The sequence below is a fragment of the Diachasma alloeum genome, unplaced genomic scaffold (genome assembly GCF_001412515.2).
Source record: "Diachasma alloeum isolate Michigan unplaced genomic scaffold, Dall2.0 Dall_scaffold_00316, whole genome shotgun sequence".
NCBI lineage: Eukaryota > Metazoa > Arthropoda > Insecta > Hymenoptera > Braconidae > Diachasma > Diachasma alloeum.
In genome coordinates this window covers 462212-481504 of record NW_021680455.1, presented here as the reverse complement: position 1 = coordinate 481504, position 19293 = coordinate 462212, and the positions used below count along the sequence as shown (strand labels likewise).

General features: G+C 39.1%; 1 protein-coding gene across 1 annotated transcript in view; it reads right to left on the bottom strand.

Moving 5' to 3' along the window:
* The window catches only part of LOC107040100 (MOXD1 homolog 2), a 168002-nt gene extending 153239 nt beyond the window's left edge, over positions 1 to 14763 (bottom strand). Inside the window, exon 1 of the mRNA XM_015260047.2 lies at positions 14183 to 14763. The gene's annotated coding sequence lies outside the window, so the exon portion shown is untranslated. The remainder of the gene's footprint in view (positions 1 to 14182) is intronic.
* Between the last annotated feature and the right edge of the window lie 4530 nt (positions 14764 to 19293).

Below are 19293 nucleotides of genomic sequence, written 5' to 3'. Positions count from 1 at the left end.
GGGGGGGGGGGGGGGTGGTAAACAAGTGCTTTTGCCTCGTCCCTTTGCTTCCGTCAGACAAACGGACGAGGAACAGAGGAACTGTGTTCATGCCTGTGTAACAGAGGCAGGGAGAAGGTCTTGTTCGACAAAGTTGAGAAAATTGCGTCGTGCAAACACCCTTTCAACTAATTAAATCCTGTCCCAGATTGCTTATAACGTGCACAACGGAAAAAACTGGAGAACAGTGAGCCACTTCGAGAACTCACACAGAGACCCTTTTCCCTTGATCAATGAAGAAACGCGGAAGTAAACGCTTGAACGGTTTTTATGTAACCTTCTGATGTAAAGGGGATGATACGAGTCGTGAAATTGTTTTGGATCGGAATAGATCGATAGCGCATTGATATTATTCGTGGATACTCACACCCAGAAAAATTATTTATTTGAATTAAATAAAAATTTGTATTCGAAGTTTTGTTTATATTAAATAAATATTTTTTTACTGTTAATAAATTTTTGTTTGATGCAAATAAATTTTTTCTTTGGACTCAATAAATATTCATTTTATACTAATAATTTATTATTGCTTTGAGATTAATCAATTCGAAAAAGATTAAATTAACAATATGTAATAATTTTTAGTTACTTAAAATAAGAAAACTATTTATTTGAATTAAATTTCATTCGATTTAAACGAATCATTAATTTGAAATAAAGAAATTGTTTTTTCAAATTCAATAAAAATTTTATTTGTAATGGGTAAATTGTTTGTCTAATATAATTAAATCCTTTTTCTTGGAACAAGTAAAAAATTTCAAAGTAACATTTTTATTTGATAAAAAAAAAACATTTTTTCTGGGACATTGGGTGATGAGTCGCGTGAATTTTGTTGGGGGAAAAATACGCGTCAATTTCAAACTCACAAATCATTTATTCCGTCATGATTGTTTATTTGTCATGCTTATGACGCGTGAAATTCACCAATCCTTTTCAGATTTTTTTTTCTTGATTCGATGATATCTCCCGACCAAATGATCCGATTTGGATGAGTCACATCTCATTTTCAAGCTTGAAAAAGTATCTTAAAAATGAGAAAAAAGTCGAGAAATTTCACTCTGCCATTCTTGAATTATTGACACCCGACAACGGATCGTTTGCTTCATCGACGACATAAATAACTCTAGTCTTAGATGAATTTTCATAGTCAATGAAGGGGTCGTTCCCGGAAGAGGCTGTCGAGAAAATAGACACAGCCGCCTCGCGTTAAAAATCATCAAGGCAATTTTCGTCACTTGTCAACGGCCCGACGGCGTTGCTATACCCGATCACTTCTCAAGTACAAAATCGACCAGAGGGGGGGGAAAATTTTTTCAGAAACAAGATAAGAAGAAAGCTCGGGATGAAGTGAGGACAGCCCGGTGAGTTTGCGTGTCATCGCCTCGCGATTAACCTCCCCCCGTCACACTAGAGCTAAAAAAGACAAAAGATGCGGAGAGACAGATGTTAAAAAAGAAGAAAACTGGCGACCCGAGAAATATGGAGGATTTTTTCTCGCGTGTCTCGTCACTTACAGGATAGGGACTGGTACCGACAGCAAATAAACGAATCTCATGGTCGAGTGTTTGCGATGAAAAGCCCACCGGACGCTCGCGTGTTGTCAGTCGGTGAATGAAGACCCCGGGGAAAAAAAAGTGATGAGAGACGAAAAAAAAGGGAATTATTGAGAAGAAAGAGAGATCGCGAAACCGAAATGGAATAAATTTCATTCGGTGAATAGAAGTCACCACTGAGTTGCGTGCTATCGTCGTATATATTCATATGTATGAGAATAAAAAATGTATCTTATGGTTGGAGTGCCATGTGTGCGAAACGTGGAGGGGAAAAAATAAACAAAGAAAGTGGAATTGAATTCCCGATAATCACAGTCCTCTTGTCGTCTCGTACGTCAAATATCTGTCGGTTTTGGCGCTATCTTCTTTTTATTTCAGTGTGGCCGAATGGACGAAAGGTACGCCTGATAATTGAGTGAAACAATAGGGTATCCAGAGTGGCCGGGGCGTGATCGCCGTCGGGCCAGCGTCAATGCTGGCTGGATCGATGATTCAAGCGGATGCAAAAGAATATAACGTCAGCTGTTTCGTTTGACACCTCTTTTACAGTAGTGAATCGGGTTTAGGAATTTTTATAAATGTCGAAAATTGAAATGAATTTCGTCCTTACTTTTTGATTATTATTATTACTGTAATACAGGATTTGGTGTCTCAAATTAAGAAATTGAGATGCAATTGAGATGCATTCTAGATTTTCTAGATGTGTTAGATTTCCTGAAATTTCAGTGGAAATTAAAGATAATGAAAATTTCCTGGATTTAACAAGGAAAATTCAGACGAAAATTGTTAACAGTGTAAAAGAATTGTTGCGATAAAAAATACAGTTGAAAAGTATTTTTACTTAGAATAGTATTCAAGGTTTCTACGCCCTTTTGGTCATACAATAATGCTGTTGGAATTCACTTGACATTTCTCTGAATAAATTCAGAACTTTAATAAATTAAGAGAAAATAGATGAGTCACCAAAAACGTCTTACGATTTCATGTCTTAATGGGGTGACTGAATACTCTGCAAATGTTTCGAATTGAGACAGAAGAAATGTCTTAAATTTGGTGCCTTGTACTCCAAAACATTCAAAATTTCAGTCATCACAAAATTACATTAGTCGATAAGACACATTTTCGTGTCTAATATCTTCAAATAAGACGTCTTGAACACTAGCTTCATTAGTGTTGGAATCAATGAATGATTTACTTAATAAAAATTGATAACATTCAAAATAAAGAGTGGAATTTGATTAAAAACCGTCATTTCTCCTGTTACAGAAGTCTAAATTCTCAAAAATGAGCATCCGCTCTCTTCACTGATTAATTCCGCCCAGACAATCTCCCTGTTCCCAGCTCTTGATTTGTGGACACTCGTGTCTGATACCAGAGCTCCCCCTGATGAAGGGTATACGACGATGCTATACATTCTATTGCCCAATGACGCGTGATCCTCGAGTCAAAGGTTGATCGAGCCTCTCCGCATTTCCCCGTGCAACGACATGAATGCACACTCGAGCTGCCAAGTGTACACCCCGTTCTGCCCCTCGCTTCGCATTTACCTCTCCCCCTCGCCCCCTGTCCTCCCGGGTCTCGTCCCTTTATCAACCCAAGAGGGTCGGGAGGAATTATAGCAGTGCCCGGACCGAAGCCCCGGTAAGCAACACACAAACACAACTCGTATGCCCTTCGGTATACCTTTCGTGTGTACATACCCTTACTCTTGAATAAGGCACAATGGTAGCTTTGCAAATCGGTGCACCATGATTATCGGGTAATTTCATACATCCCAACAATTGGATAAAATTGTTCTTAATGCGATAGACATGCGCCGGGAGATAATTCGAGGAATGTTAAACGATTCATTGTCGTGATTTTAGAGGATATAAATTCTCTATTGTGTTCATTTCAAATTATTTTATTCTAAATTTTTTTTCAAAGATTTTTTCGTCTCATCAATTTCATGCGAGGATGATTTGAAAATGAGAGATTAAGATAATTCTTAAATTAGTATTTTATCTACTATGTCATCAATATATCCATGCAGCATGAATTAAATTTATCGAATTTCATCCCGCTGACATTAGATGGCAGTACGAGAGCGACTTATTAGCCGCACGTTAAGGGATTCACAATTTTTTAACGTTGATATGCTCGTTGGAATATTATTTCTGATATTCAATTGATGAAGTCAATTGAAAAGTTTAGGCGATTTCTTCTGATTTCTTCTAGGGCGCACTATTGAAAATTTTTGACTGAAATTTCCGGTACACTTCTTGGAAATTTTTATCACATTCTAGTTCCACTAAAATTTGAAGGAACTTCGTCATTAAAAATTTACAATTTCATGAAAAAATCAAAGAGAACTGTAAATATAAGTCCAATCAATTCCTCAAAGTTCATAGAAATCAGTAAAATTTCGATGAATATATTCTTGATTTTTCAAATAATTGAAGATTCCGTATAATTTGGCGCTGAATATTCATATTTTCATTGAAAATTCAAATTCGTTGAATTCTCGTCTCAATGCTCAAAAATTTGAAATTTCCTTAAATTTTCACTGAAATCTGAAATTTAATAATTTTTTTCACCCTAAGCTGCATTCATTCCCTCTCGAAATCACGAAACTATGATAAAATCATGTACCATTTTACGCGATTTCTTCTGATTTCTTCTAGGGCGCACTATTGAAAATTTTTGACTGAAATTTCCGGTACACTTCTTGGAAATTTTTATCACATTCTAGTTCCACTAAAATTTGAAGGAACTTCGTCATTAAAAATTCACAATTTCATGGAAAAATCAAAGAGAACTGTAAATATAAGTCCAATCAATTCCTCAAAGTTCATAGAAATCAGTAAAATTTCGATGAATATATTCTTGATTTTTCAAATAATTTAAGATTCCGTATAATTTGGCACTGAATATTCCTATTTTCATTGAAAATTCAAATTCGTTGAATTCTCGTCTCAATGCTCAAAAATTTGAAATTTCCTCAAATTTTCACTGAAATCTGAAATTTAATAATTTTTTTCACCCTACGCTGCATTCATTCCCTCTCGAAATCACGAAACTATGATAAAACCATGTACCATTTTACGTTACCCAATAATTATTTATGTAGGACTAGTAATTACGATCAATTCAATTGAACTCCGATTCTGAAGCTTTCATTCTCTGACATACAACAAAAAATACAAGAATGCATTTCGCACACGATAAACACCAAAACCATCAATTCTGCCGCAATAGATAATCCCTAAATCAAGAGTTTAAAAAAGCCCCGTATTCCCTAAAAACCTCCAGCCAATTTCTCCTGCTGCCTCCTCCGCCAGATTTTCATCGGCTCCAATTACCCAAAAGCCCTATCAATAAGACAAACCAATTCCCCCAATTCCCCGGTCATCAACCCGCTCTAATCCCTCCATCTCACCAAATAGTTTTTCACAATTCAATCCACCACCCCCTCCCGCGGCCACCACTCTTTCTCTCTCTCTCTCTCTCATATCAGGTAAAATACATATCCTCCAGTAACAGATAACTCCGGCTTCACTCAACGTAGGCGTGTCACTGCTATTTATGGCCGATGGACGAGTGCAGAGTGTGGCGTATAGGGTGACACGCCAGACGCGTCCTCTTGTATCCACCACGGACTTAGCATCCTCCCTCTCTCTCTCACTCACTGGCATCTCCCCCTTTACCAAAGCACTAAACGTCCCTCTGTCCTACACTACAATTTCACTTCCATGTGCTCCCTATAAATAAACATCTCGTCGTTGGACTCTGAAGTGGAATAATATAATTATCCTTATGATATATGAGGGCACTCGGGCGTTTTCTTGCCGCGACATTTGTCACACCAAGTCGCGGGGGGAGGGGGGGGGGCACGGAGACGCGAAGACGCAACCCATTCGTCGGACTATCTCTCTATTCCCCGGTTTGAAATAAAAAAAAAACATGTCCCCTTCTGCTCTTTGTCGCCTTCTTCCCGGGTTTGCGGGCCTCCTGCGGCCTTATTCATTCGTTTGTCGCCCCCCTCATCTTGGAGGGGAGGGGGACTCCGGGGGAGGGCTCAAAAGCCGCAGAACCGGGTTTCACTTTGATCGAAGATTTATTCCGGGAATACCGCTAGAGAGCGCGTCAACTCGTTCACTTCATTTTTAGACCTCTTGTTTTCATCATTCGTTTTTGCTACTGGCTTCCTCCCTAGATCTTCCAGTTGTTTTATTACGAGTGAGCAACATATCCACTTCCGCTCGGCTCATGAATAATGGAATTTTTTGGATGTTGGGTTTTTAATGAATATCTTGAATGAAATGTCGGAGATGCCGACTGGAGTTAATTAATTATTCAATCAACTTTGGAGCTTGTTATTTCTTTTGACGGATGGAGTGATACATTTGGGAATGCGTTGTTAACACGTTTGTGTTTGGATACTTGGGAGGATGAGAGACGCGAGTAATTCGGCTGAGTGAGCTCCTCGCGATGGTACAAAGGAGACGGGGAGTGATGTGGGGAATGAAAATAAACGGACGGACAAATGAGTTTGATTGTTACTTGCGATCGGGGAATATGCGATATTATGGTGAGACGGGGGTGGAGGGTTTATTCAACGTTTAGTTTGATGATTTAATCATTTACTCGGTTTTTTTAGGAACACAGACGGGGCGCGCGATGACCACTTTCTTTATTCATGTTTTGAAAATTTTATTGTATAAAAATTTTAAAATTTTCATAAAAAAAATTTTATACAATAAAATTTTCATAAACCCAAAAAAAAAAAAAAATTCAAATAGAATTAAAATTTAGAGAGAAAAAATTCCGATTCGCCCAGCCGGGATTCGAACCCGGGTCTCCCAGTTACGCGCCGGGCACTCTTACCGACTAAGCTACCGGGAACCACGGAAATTCTCACTCCAAATTCAAAAAAAAAAATTTTTTTTATGTTTTAGGGGAAAATGAAATAATGAAATCCATTACGTTTCATAATTAATGCGCGCAGGAGTGCTTTATAAACACGGGCAATCATACATAGAAAGGAAAACTCAATGAAAAAGGAAAACGATTAAATAATTTTAAATTTTTGATCAATCGCTTTTAATTTTCAAAATAATCCGATTAATACCCGTAATTGTTGAAAAATTAATCATTTTCGTGAGCAAATCGAATTTTCTCGGATTTTCAAATGAAGAAATGAAAGTAAATCAAATTATCCCATTTTCGAAAAAAACGGAATTGAAGACATTGAAATTTATGAGATTCGTGAAAGGAGATGATCAATGAAAACCCAACATGGGAGGACTAATTAATTTCGAGTATGAAATTAATTAGTTCGCTTGCGAACCCCCATACGACCGGGTCGCAACGACCCCCATGAGTTTTATTCTGACTCTTATTTTGACGCCAGTTTTGTGATCGCGATTCTAACAGATTTCACTTGAAATTAATGAATCATTTCTTTCATACAATCGAAAACTTTTCATCGAAATAAATAGACAAGTTTAAAAATATTATTAAAATGAATAGAAAAATTCAATTGAGAGCTTCGGAAATTAACGTTTGATACTCTAGTTTACTTTCTGAGGTTTTGTAATTGAAATGTTTCAGTTTCGAATTATATTTGCGTGTATTTGAGCTTGCGGTGGTGTTATGCGTTGAGTCTTGAACTTTGAATTTTTGTTTCTAATTGGTTCAATCACTGGACACGCTCTATCACCATGATTTACGTTACTCTCATTATTACTATTAATTTTTATTAATTATGCAGCAGGAACTGCTACATAAATAATACCATGTATTAAATTGCAGAAATAAATGAATGAATGAAATGAATGAATAGAAAAATTTCAAATACGAAATTTCATTGGTTTCAAATACCTCGTATCTCTGGAATAAAAACAATGAGTGTCTCAATTTGAAACATTTTCTCCACGCATCCAATTTTTTTCACCAAACCGATCGATTGGCTGAATAAAACATCAAGTTTTGATCCCCCAGATCGCAAAAAATCAACCCCTTGATAATTCAAATTCTCTGGGTCGCATATGCTCCGACAAATTTCCAATTCAAAAAAATTAGCAATTCGAAATTTCAGCAGTCACACACACCGGATTTAATCCCCCGAATTCAGTGTCTCGAGTCAACGAAAATTCATGATAATGCTGAGGCAGTGGTTGTACCCCTGGAAATGATGGTCTTTTGGGGCGGACTTAATTCCGTCGCCCTTTCGAAATTATCGGGTCCTCCTTGTTGTTTCTCTCTCTGTTCTCCGCTCCCCCGACATGTCTCGCTACAGCGCTTGATTTCTATTCGCAGTAAATATCGGGACCAGTCAGAAAGACAGAGGGGGAGGCGGTAAGAAGGCTTTTGGGGATCGAGAGAAGACGAAATTATAGACGACGAGAGTCAAAGGGGGATTGCACTCACCTTCAGGCTGTTTATGGCTGCGCATAGAGTCACATCACTGGCATTTCACGCAACTGAAGAGAATAGGAGTGAAGTGTTCGCACGCCAACGTGCAATTTATTCCTCAATTAACGCGTGGGACGGTAGGCGGAAGTTTTTTTTAATCCTTTATTCTAGTTTTTTTCATGAGGGATTGTTGACATTTACCGGCATGGGATCGCACACGGAGGAACGGTTTATTTGAATCGAATCAATGGATTTATTCAAACGTAAACTTGATTTTAATTTGTGTTTTTATTCACATTGAATAATTCATTTTGAAGATAAATAAGGGTTTTATCGTTTAAAATATAGAATTCCTTGGTGTAAAATTGGATCATGATGTATTTCGGATAATTAACATGTATTTATTGAAATAGATCAGTTTTATAATCTTAAACAAAGATATTAGTGAAATGAATAAAAAAATGTCGAATCTAATTTGGCAGTCGACGCTCATCGACCTTTCCACGTTGACTTTCACGATTTTTTGAATTCTTTATTTTTGTTTCTTTAATGAGCGCACACGGAGGAACGGTTTCTTTGCATCGAATCCATGGGTATATTTCACATTAAATTATTTTTTTGTGAAGATAAATAAGGGTTTTATCGTTTAAAATATAGAATTCATTACTGTAGAATTGAATCATGATGTGTTTCGAATAATTAAAATATTTTTATTTTGATAAATAGATCGATTTTTTTATCTCTAACATAAATATTATTGAAATGAATAGAAAAATGTCGAAGAAAAATTCTCTGACTGCGGCAGATCTTTTAATCTTTTATTCTAGTTTTCTTCATCAGGGATTGTTGACATTTACCGGTATGGGATCGTACACGGAGGAACGGTTTATTTGAATCAAATCAATGGATTTATTCAAACGTAAACTTGATTTTAATTTGAGTTTTTATTCACATTAAATAACCCTTTTTTGAATATAAATACGGGTTTTATCGTTTAAAATATAGAATTCGTTAGGGTTAAATTGGATCGCGATGTATTTCGGTTAATTAAAATATTTTTATTGAGATAAATAGATCCGGTTTTTAAGCCCTAACAAAATATATTATTGAAATGAATAGAAAAATGTCGAATAAAATTTTCTGTCTGCGCCAGTTGACCCTCATCGACATTTCGACGTCGCCTTTTACGATGGACTGGGGAATTTCTTGTCGGTGGGAGTCATGAGAATGTGCATACGTTAATTCACCGGCAATTAACACGTGTGACAAGCCGCCGGTGTATACATGAATGTCTAAATGCCCTGGCTACTTGTTTTCTACCCCACCGTTGGCGGTTTTAAAGTATCCAACACTTCAACAGCTCAATTGTGATACTCCGCACGTACAGGAAAAAACGACACCGGGACAATATGGATGTTACGCCGCGCCCGAAAATTGAGGAATTCAATTTCCGTGTTTCTTCTTTTTTTTATTGTCGGAAAATCGATGGGAAAGTATAAAATACTTTTTATAGTCGCGGATTTGTTTCGGAAATTGTTGGTTTTAGGAGAACATGTTGAAAGACATTGCGGTTTCTTTATTTTCTTTTTATCACTTGTGCGTAAAGTCAGATCTTCCAAACATTGTGATGAAAAATGTTGGGTCAAAAAATATTTTTACCTATCGAAATATACTATTTCATAACCGAAAAATCGAAGAGAATGTGTAGATTATTTTTGACAGGAGCGAATTCATGTACAAAATTGTTTGTTTTAGAAGAAAATATTGGGAAAATAATTTGTAGTTGTTAACATTTCTGGTAGAAACTGTCTCTTGACATTTTTGCATTTGACAGAATATGAAAAATTCACTTGAATTCTGTATATTCACTCCCAATAACATCATCTCATTACCTCTCCCATCGAATATACGAGGAAAAAATTAATTATCATCGTTTTTTCTATTTGTTATATTCGACAAATCGAAGAAAAAATGAATACACTGTTAGAAATTTTTGAAAAATTAAGCAATAATTGCACTTTAATTCTCAATATTGTGAATTTGAATTCAATTTACGATCAAATTGTGCATGGAATCTCTCATTCAGGTTGAAAATTCCACATAAATTCCTGATATTTCAGGACTAGCAATAGCAATTCCATTGAATACTCCAGAATTCAACAGATTTTTCAATAATAAACGACTGAAAATTTCGTGTGAATGAATGATTGTTCAAAATTTCAATACATTTTACTTCAAATTTCGGGAGTAATTTTCTATACTGACAGAAAAGGTGGAACGATTCAGTTGCACCAAATGAGGCTTCTTAACTGTTACCGCCATTCCTTAATAGTTAACGAATCGTGGTAATAGTTAAAAAGTCCCGTTTGGTTCGACTAAACCGTTCCATCAGTGCACCAATGTAGTATTTTCTAATTCCCTATTCAACCCGTGTAACAAATTCTCCAAAATGACCTCCCAAAAGTATCTCCCGCCCATTTACCCCCAAAACCACTCGTTACCGAAATTCAATACCCAACCAAAAATAAAAAAATTTGTTTTCGCGTTCCACCGAGGACTCCACTCTCCCTCATTCCCTTTCAACAATATTTTCATTAAATTCCCCCCTCCCCATGCATCCGCAAAGATCAAATGATCCAGCTAATCCAAAAAATACCGAAAATAATCCCAGAAAATAAAAAAAAAACAATTGCGCGATGGCAACCCCGCGGATTGCAACGTTAATTGGTGGCGCGCCCCACGCATCCCTCTCTCACCCGTGACAACCGCACGTTTGATCGTTAACGAATGTAATCCCCACATTCCACTAATTATTATCCGAGATATATCATTAATTTATAGACTGATTGGTGCATCGTTTTGGCGGTACAACGAAAGAGTGAAACTCGCGTAATTGGTTGTGCATCAACGATTTGTTGAAACGCGGGGACAAAATGATGGGATAATGCCGGAGGGACGTTCCCGGGCATTGCTTTTTAGAATTTGTTTCCTTTATATTTATTTCCCTGACTTTTTTTCTCCTCCGTTTCTCCTCCTTTTTTACCTCTCTCCGGCGCAAACCCGAGCGAATTCCGGGGGGTTTCGCGGAAGCGAGAGGGCAACGGTAGCGTTCTGGATCAGCTTGAAGGAGATATAAACGAGACGGAGGCCATACCACGAAAACTTGAGATGTGAAGAAACAGGAGGGCAGGAAGGAGGGGGAGATTACGTGGTTGCACCTACCCGGTTACCTCTTTTCTCTTTTCAGGGGCTAATGTACGATGGCTTAAACTCACGGAGAGCTTCTCGGGGATATCCCTTTACCTCGCTATCTCCGGAGTAAACCGCCCCACTGCAAATCCGGGGACGAGGACGTACGACGCGACGCTACGTCCCCGACGACAATCTTTTCTCACTTTGCGGGGAGAAGCGCCATTTTTCAACTTATGGAAATTGCGTCCTTTCGACGGCGCGAAACTTGCCACTAGTATCTTCAGGGAAAAGTTGAACCGCTTCGCAACACGCTTTTTTCGGGGGGTTTTTTATTCTTAATGTCAACGCCCGATATTATTCAATGGTCATTTAGTGGAAGGGGGGATGAGGTGATGGTTTCCCTAGAGAAATGGTTCTTTGGCTGGAATAAAGTTGATTTTAGCCTATTTATTTATTCATTTATTCATGTCATTATATAAATAAATAACGTAAAATCAACTTTACGTTAGAATCAAAGTTTTAGAGTTGAATCTAGTTTACTCATTTGATTATTTATTCTTTTATTTAATAAATTGACTAAAATCAACTTTAGGTTGCGGTTTTCGTACCAATTTAATAGTTTATTCAGATATAAACACATCAAGCATAGAATTGTTGTTTAGATAGCGAATAGAAGGAATTTATTAACGTGCGATAATGCTTTGTTGAACGAAATGAAGAGTTTTGTTTTTTCTACATGCATCATTTCTTCAGGTTTTTGAGATTAACTTATGTGTTACGCACTTTAAACTTTGTTTTAAGGGTTTGACGACGTTTAGCCTCGCATTTTTTGTGTATCTCGGTTGAAATAATTTAATTAAAAAAGACACGCTTTCAATGAACGCGAATTTTTCTAGTAAAATATTCGACGAACTTTTTGAAGTGTTCAAAATTTTTACGGATTATTTCCAAGCATAATATCCGTGCATTCCATATTTTTATCACCACTTTGAAAACTCATAAAATATGATGCAAAAAATTATCAAAAACTCGTAATTTTAACCAATTACAACACGAAAATATAACGAGATATGGGAAAAATAATTGTATCCATAAATCATTGCTCCGATACTCTCATTTCTCTTGTCACCCAATGGACAAAAGTTGTAGGTCTAAGTGTGTATCCCGGATTTGTCCCTTATTCATTATCCACCCCCCACAATTTTACTCCAGAACAGACTACTGTGGCCCATTTCTTCCCATTTCCCCTCCGGTTTTAACGCGATTGCCTGTAATTCCATTTGGTTCGGCGAGGGGTCAGTCGTGATTCTCGCCCGAAATATCCTGAATTTTTGACAATGAATCGACATAGATTGAACACTAAATAACACCCCTCCGGGATACTTTGGGACACGTGTCCCTGGAATTTTCTATTTTCGAGGTTTTCAGGAGTGTGACGAATCGGGAATGTAAATATCAACAATTCCATTGTTTTCGTGTCATCTCCCTCGGATTTATCATCGCAATCAATGCGTTGAGAGAGAAATTCAGTTTTGCTGACGAATTATATGTTTTACTTGAGAATATTTGATGGAGTGGAACACATACTCAAAGAAAACAAAACATGAAATTGATGCGAGTAAATTTAAGATATAGAAAAAAAAATTGTGTTATGAACATTAGAAATATCTCTAGAAGAATTCGAACTGTCGGTAGATAAATATATAATTTATTGTACCGCAATGATTCCCTCAGGAATAATTTAGTTTTTTCATTGCATATCATAGTTTTTGAGGAAGAAAATTCACGGAACGAAGGATAAATTCTCTTGGAATTATCCTTCGTTCTGTGGAAATTCTGCAGTGACGCAGAAACGTTCAGACGAAACGATTTAGGGAAAATGGACTGTTAATGGTGATCCGCGAAAAACAAAGAAATAGACAGCACCATGAAAAATGATTATCCGGATGTGTTTTGCCGTCAGAGAGATGATGATTCCCAGTGGATGATTGGCCGATCTGACGGATATTTACGATGCCGACATCGAATGATTCCGAGGATATCGAAGGAAAGAACGAGTTGATTTACCGGTTTCCCGAGCACGTTCGATGCGCCCCTGTCTCACTCTCGCGAAAGCGTGTATTATGGTGCAGGATTATTGAAGGATGGAAGGGTATAACGATATACCGGTTCACGTGAAAGACGGCTTCCGATTGTATACCGTTTACGCGTGCATCATCGTAAAGAGGAACAGATGATAATAGAAGAGTCGCGGGAGGAAACAAGCACGTGGAAAAACTCCCCAATCATTCGGTTTTTCGTCACGTTTTTTGATTAATCCTCAGTCAGAGGTGTTTGACCCACTAAACACTCCAGCCCCCCCGACGAAAAAACTATTTTCAAGTGGATTTTTATCGCTTGAAACCTATCACCATCTAAATTCGGGTGCTAATGGGCTTTTTTACCAACGAGAATGTGAAATTCCATTTTTTTCATCTTTCATAATTTTCGGTTGCGTGTCACTCGCGTCATTCTCCACCACAAATGACCAATATTTTTTCCTTGATTCATGAATGAAAGTCAGCGAGCCACTGACACACGAGGGCATGAATGAATTATCGATTCTTATCACGCGAACAATAACAACTGAGGAAAATAATACAACACACGAAATTGGAAATGTTTTGCTGCTCGATGAACAGGCATGCGACGTGTTTTGAAAGCACACGAGGGAAGAATTCTGTACAAAAACCCACATAAAATATCGGTTGAGTAAGAAGGGTTCAACAAGATTGTGTACCTCTTGCAGACAAAAGTCTTTCTCTCATCCTCGAGGGCTCAATCGAGGGAGAGATTCCGCCTGAAGGACCACTTGAACGTTTGAACTACACGCATCACGATTTTCCACAATTTTTTTTCGAGACCCTCTCGCATCGAACCCCGTGCAGTGTGCTCATAACTAGAACATACACCGCAATCCCACCGGGGCGAATCTAGAATTCAACAATAATAAAAGCACTTACCACTCGGAAAACTGCTCCAAAATTCTCCGTTAACGATCCAGCACGGGGGGGGGGTTAACGTCTCTGCTCGATACAAATCTCCACCAAAAATAATCCGTATATCACCCGACAACACCCACCAGTTATAAAACCATAAAAACAAATAAACTCGCACAATCACTGTATCAAGTAACCCACTGTCACTGTCACTTTAACCACGTTTACAACCCAATTGAGGTGCGATAAATCACGAGCCCTCGAAAAAAAAAATCCCCCAAAATATTCACAAGTGCGGGGACACTAGCCCCGATAAATCCACCTGTGAAATAAATTTTCCCAGAGGCGAGAGACCTCTCCCGTATCGACTGTAAAAATGTGCAGTCCCTCGAAACACCCGGCCCAAGCTGCCGAAAACTAGGACACAGTTCCTCCCGAAAAAAAATAATTCTCCAAATCCCCTCAATCTTCACACATGTCTTCAATTGTTAAAAAATCTCCTCAAGAATTCCTCTTCACTGGAGTAATCTTCCTGGAGATACAACTTGTCATCAATTTGAATGGTTACACGTTGATTGTGTTTACCAGCGAGAAGCCATACGCGCGCTACGGCACCCGCCTGAAAACTGAAACGGCCCGACGCGACCTGAGACCGGGACTCGACTGGTTTCTGCTGGGTTGCCCCCACTCCTTGATCGCCCTCGGTCTACCCCCACCCCCGAGCGCTTCTGTGTTTTGTGTGCGTTCATCCCCTCTCCGTCGCTCGCTAGCTTTCTCCCTTGCTCCGTCGTGCACCCTTTTTCACCCATAGCCGAATCCACACGCTTCAGCTGTCTGAAAAACCCTGCACGCGTCCTCGCCGTACTTTTGCACCCTTCTCCCCGTGGCAAGGAGCATCCTCTTCATTCCTGTGCGTCTCGTTTTTATCCTTTATTCCCCTTGTGCCGTTCCCCCTCAACTCTCGAGAAATCAACCCCTTTGCATCGGCACGTATTACGACCCCTCCCCGCCGCTGGGGTGGATGAAAGGGGGGGAAGTGAGACTCTTACCCCCTGGAAGAAGGCACCAGGAGTGAGAAATTGTGGCTTCCGTCGATCTGTGAAAAGACCAAATGGGATGTGAATTTAATGAAATTGGGCAGCATCCATTCTCTACTCTTTCTTTCAGAACTCTCAGTCAGCTAGACGTGTAACAAATACTGTTTACGATTTCTCGGATGAGTTTCGTGGGGTTTTTTCACGGTGGTCTCTCAGGAAAGCGCGAAAATATGTATCTGTTGTTGACGTTTTCCGGTATTAGGGGTGTAACGCGGAGAATTTTCGGTGTAGTTTCCAACAAACCTGGGATATTGTGGAAAGTTTGTTCCTTTGATGTGACTGATTCAGTTTGCAAAGTTGTTTTTGCCGTAGCGAGTGTGGATGATGAAAATATTCGCTTGTTTCTTTCTTTGATGGACATGTGGAAAAAGTTTTCGCCGGGAGGTGCTCTGGCGATGACCGTAGAACAAAAATGTCGGGGTGCTGGGCTCGTATTTTTGGGTGATCGGGTATTTATCCCGAGGAAAGGAGGCCTAGAAAAAATATTTATGCACGATCATCGCACTCTCGTTCATCGGGATACAGTCTGATGCTGGTAAAAGTGATTCTGGGAAATGTGTGGGTAGTTTAGGAGAAAAACTAAACGATTTACTATTTACTATTTTTATTTACTATTTTTTTATGTAATTTTAAATTTCATGGAAAATTTAATGGAATTCTGAACTTTTGATCGTGACGAGGACAAAACATGAATGTTCAATACCCAGTGACGCTGAATGTCCAATCAATTAAAAAGTCAAATGCATGATTGGCATAAATTTTCCTCATTTTTATGAATTTTCTCGCGATTTCCCCACAAAATTTGAAAATTTCAAATTTTCTATGACGAAATTCGTTAAGACTTCAGAGGAACTATGAAGCTGAAACTATCAGAGTATCTGTCAGTGGAAAATCCAATTTAGCGGGATTCAGGGGTAGGAGAGTCAAATAATCATATGTAAAAATGTTTTTCAAGTGCGAAAGAGTTTGTACATTACGTAAAAACATTTGTACACCCCTAGATTCGCCCAAGACAAATCTTCTGCTGTGGAATCTTTCGCTAGTTTCAGCTTCCTAGAGGATCGATAATGTAAAGCAAATTCCAAAAAGTGTAGCGGATGTTCAGTAAAAATTACGGAACTCATAATTCGCTCACCGATCACGGAATCGACTCAGAAAATGTAAGTGAGGGTGTCGTAATTTTTCACAGGGGATTAGCTAGAAATTACGGAACCCTCTAGAAAAATTCCGTGACAGTTCCGTAAAATTTCCTACAACCACATTTCACTCCGGAATTACGGAAAAGATACGTAATTTTTATTGAATATTTCTCTCCGTGTAAATGTCCTGTAATGGGATATTACCGGCATTTTCTCACCGAGTTGAGGCCATTTGGGAAAATGCAAGTATTTCGTAATGATGAAAGTCATCTATAGGTGGTGTGAACAAATGAGGGGTGAGTGTTGCGATAAAGTGTCGGGTGTAAAAAAGAGGTGAATCAAAAAAGCGTTTTCAGGGCTGGATCACTCCCCCGGGAGAGATTATCAAAGATCACGTGGAATTTATCACGATATTCTCACCCTCCTGCCGTGCGGTTCCCCATGCACAGGCCAAAATCGTCCCGCTGAGTATAAAGCGGGGGATTTATATACCGTAAACCATCAAGAGTACGACATTCATTCTCGGTGAATCGAGCGATGGAAAACGCCTTGGAGTAGTTTAATAATCGTCGGGGTGAGAGGAGAAATTTTTTTTCATCTAAAAGCTAGATGCACTGAGTGCTCTTACCCGGGGAGCTCACTGGGCTACAATCCCCGACACGTGTACACCACGTGATCGTAATTGAGTTTCAATGTAGCGGAGTATTTCGTGAAGGATTTTGGGTGACAGTTTTGGGATAGTTTATTGCTTGATAAGACGTCGACTTTGGGATTCCAGAAATGGGTAATGATGCGGAATAAGGAGAGGGAGATTATATTCTCAATATATCTGGAGTGCTTTGGGATTTTGAATAGGACGGGCTCTGCAATGAGAATGGCCTTCGGAAAGGAAGAGGTGCGGTAGCGACTCGGCTCCAAGTACGTATCCGAGGCATCAAGCGCAGGCCTATACAACTGCACTAGACCCCAAAAAGGTCAATTATTAATTCAGTAGTGAAGTGGGCAAACGATTTAAGTCGACTTAGCTCTTAGCTGAGCTTTCAAGGAATATCTCCAAATCTAAGAGAGATAGCGAAATTTTCGTATATATCTTTGTTGAAGCTCTTAATGTGCTCTACCGAAAAGGTCATACGAGATATTTTGCTATCTGCCTTAGATTGCGAGATATTCGTTGAAAACTGACGAATTGTCAACATCGACTTAAACCGTTTGACCACTTCGCTACTGAATTACAAATTACACAGATTTCGAGGAGTTGGTTGCTTTTTTGGGTTGAACTTGATTGTTTTGCACATATAGGATAAAAAAAAAGTCTGTTGTAGACACTAGTTAAAATTTTTTGTGTAGGATATTGGGTAAAAGTGTTGGAACATTTTATTACTCAATAAGCTCTTGAAAGGAAGAATCATTTGGATTGTTTTCTGCTTCACAATTATTTAAAAATCAACTGATCAAATCGTGTAATTGAATAAATGAATAAAAAAAATGCTCACTGTTCTTTTAAAAGCGATGTAATCATCATTAAAAGGGAATCACATTGTTAGGGCGGCTTCAATCCAACAACTATTAAATTCTCCCACAACCCTCAATTTTTTAATTCCACAAATTCGTACCCCCGCACCCCCCAACCCTGCTCCCAACCCTTTTCTTCACCCCAACAAATCGTCATTCCGCGTGTTGACAGACGGATATAAATGATGCGATGTCACACAAGGAGAACGAAGAAGAAACGTATCGATACACAAGACGATGGTAAGCGTATTTCAAGAGTGGTTGTTTACCCAACAACACCCGACACACACCTCCACAAACCCCATTGGAAAAACGGGTTTTGCAACAAGAACGAAAAGGAGTGGGCGCGAAAGTACATCGATTCTACCAGTATTGCAATTTCATCGATTGCCAATTTGGCAATACCTCGACCCGCAGGGTTTTAGGATTGAGGATGAACGAAATGTTTGAGACGGAGCACGTGTCTCGAGGGCGAGAAGTGTTTCTACACTGTACCGTGGAGAAAACCACGCGCGCAAAAGCCCTCCGTCTCAATCAATCAGACCTGCGGAGGAGGGGTGGGGAGGCTACAGTCGCGGCAGAAAGAGCGGAGAGGGGGGCGGGGGGTTCAGTGTACAACCCAACTCGGTGGCAATAAACGATGCTACCTCACTGCCCCTTCCCATCTTCTCACCCTCACTTGCTCATCCAACAGAGAATCTAATCGAGGTCTTCCGCGAAAACGTGATGCGCCGCCGGCAGGAGTTAGTGAACGTCAGCCAAAGTTGGCCGAACCTGGAGGGCCACATAGGATTGGGCGGACGGCTAGGGCTGGCGGAGAGAGGAGGAGGGGGGGGGGATGTATTGTAGCAAGGTAGGAAAGCTACAATACAACCGGAATATACCGGAGGCTCCGGCCGAGTTTGCGAACTCGATTCTATCGGTTACTGGCAACTATTTTGGAAATAGTGAATATGGGAGAACAGAGTGGGATTTCGGGGTATCCTAAAAGCTTTCTATCTGTGCTCGGGTGTTGTATGTGCACATCGTATATCAATCCCTTTGGCAATTCACAATTTAACACGGGCGGCGGGGGAGGGGATTTATCTGAAATTGGGAATTCATTGGGTGAAAGGAGTAATATCATGATTTTGAGATGGTGGGGAGCAGGGTTGGCTTGAAGTGTTTGGATTTTTGGAAATTAGTATATTCATTAGAGAACGGTTTAAGTCTATTTAGCCTTTAGTTGAGTTTTCCGGAAATATTGCCGAATTTAAGGGAGATAGCGAAATTTGCATAATTACCTTTTTTGTAGAGCGAATTGAGGGCTACTAAAAAGGTAATGAGAAAAATTTTGCTATCTCCCTTAGATTTCGAGATATTCATTGAAAACTGGCTAATAGCCAAA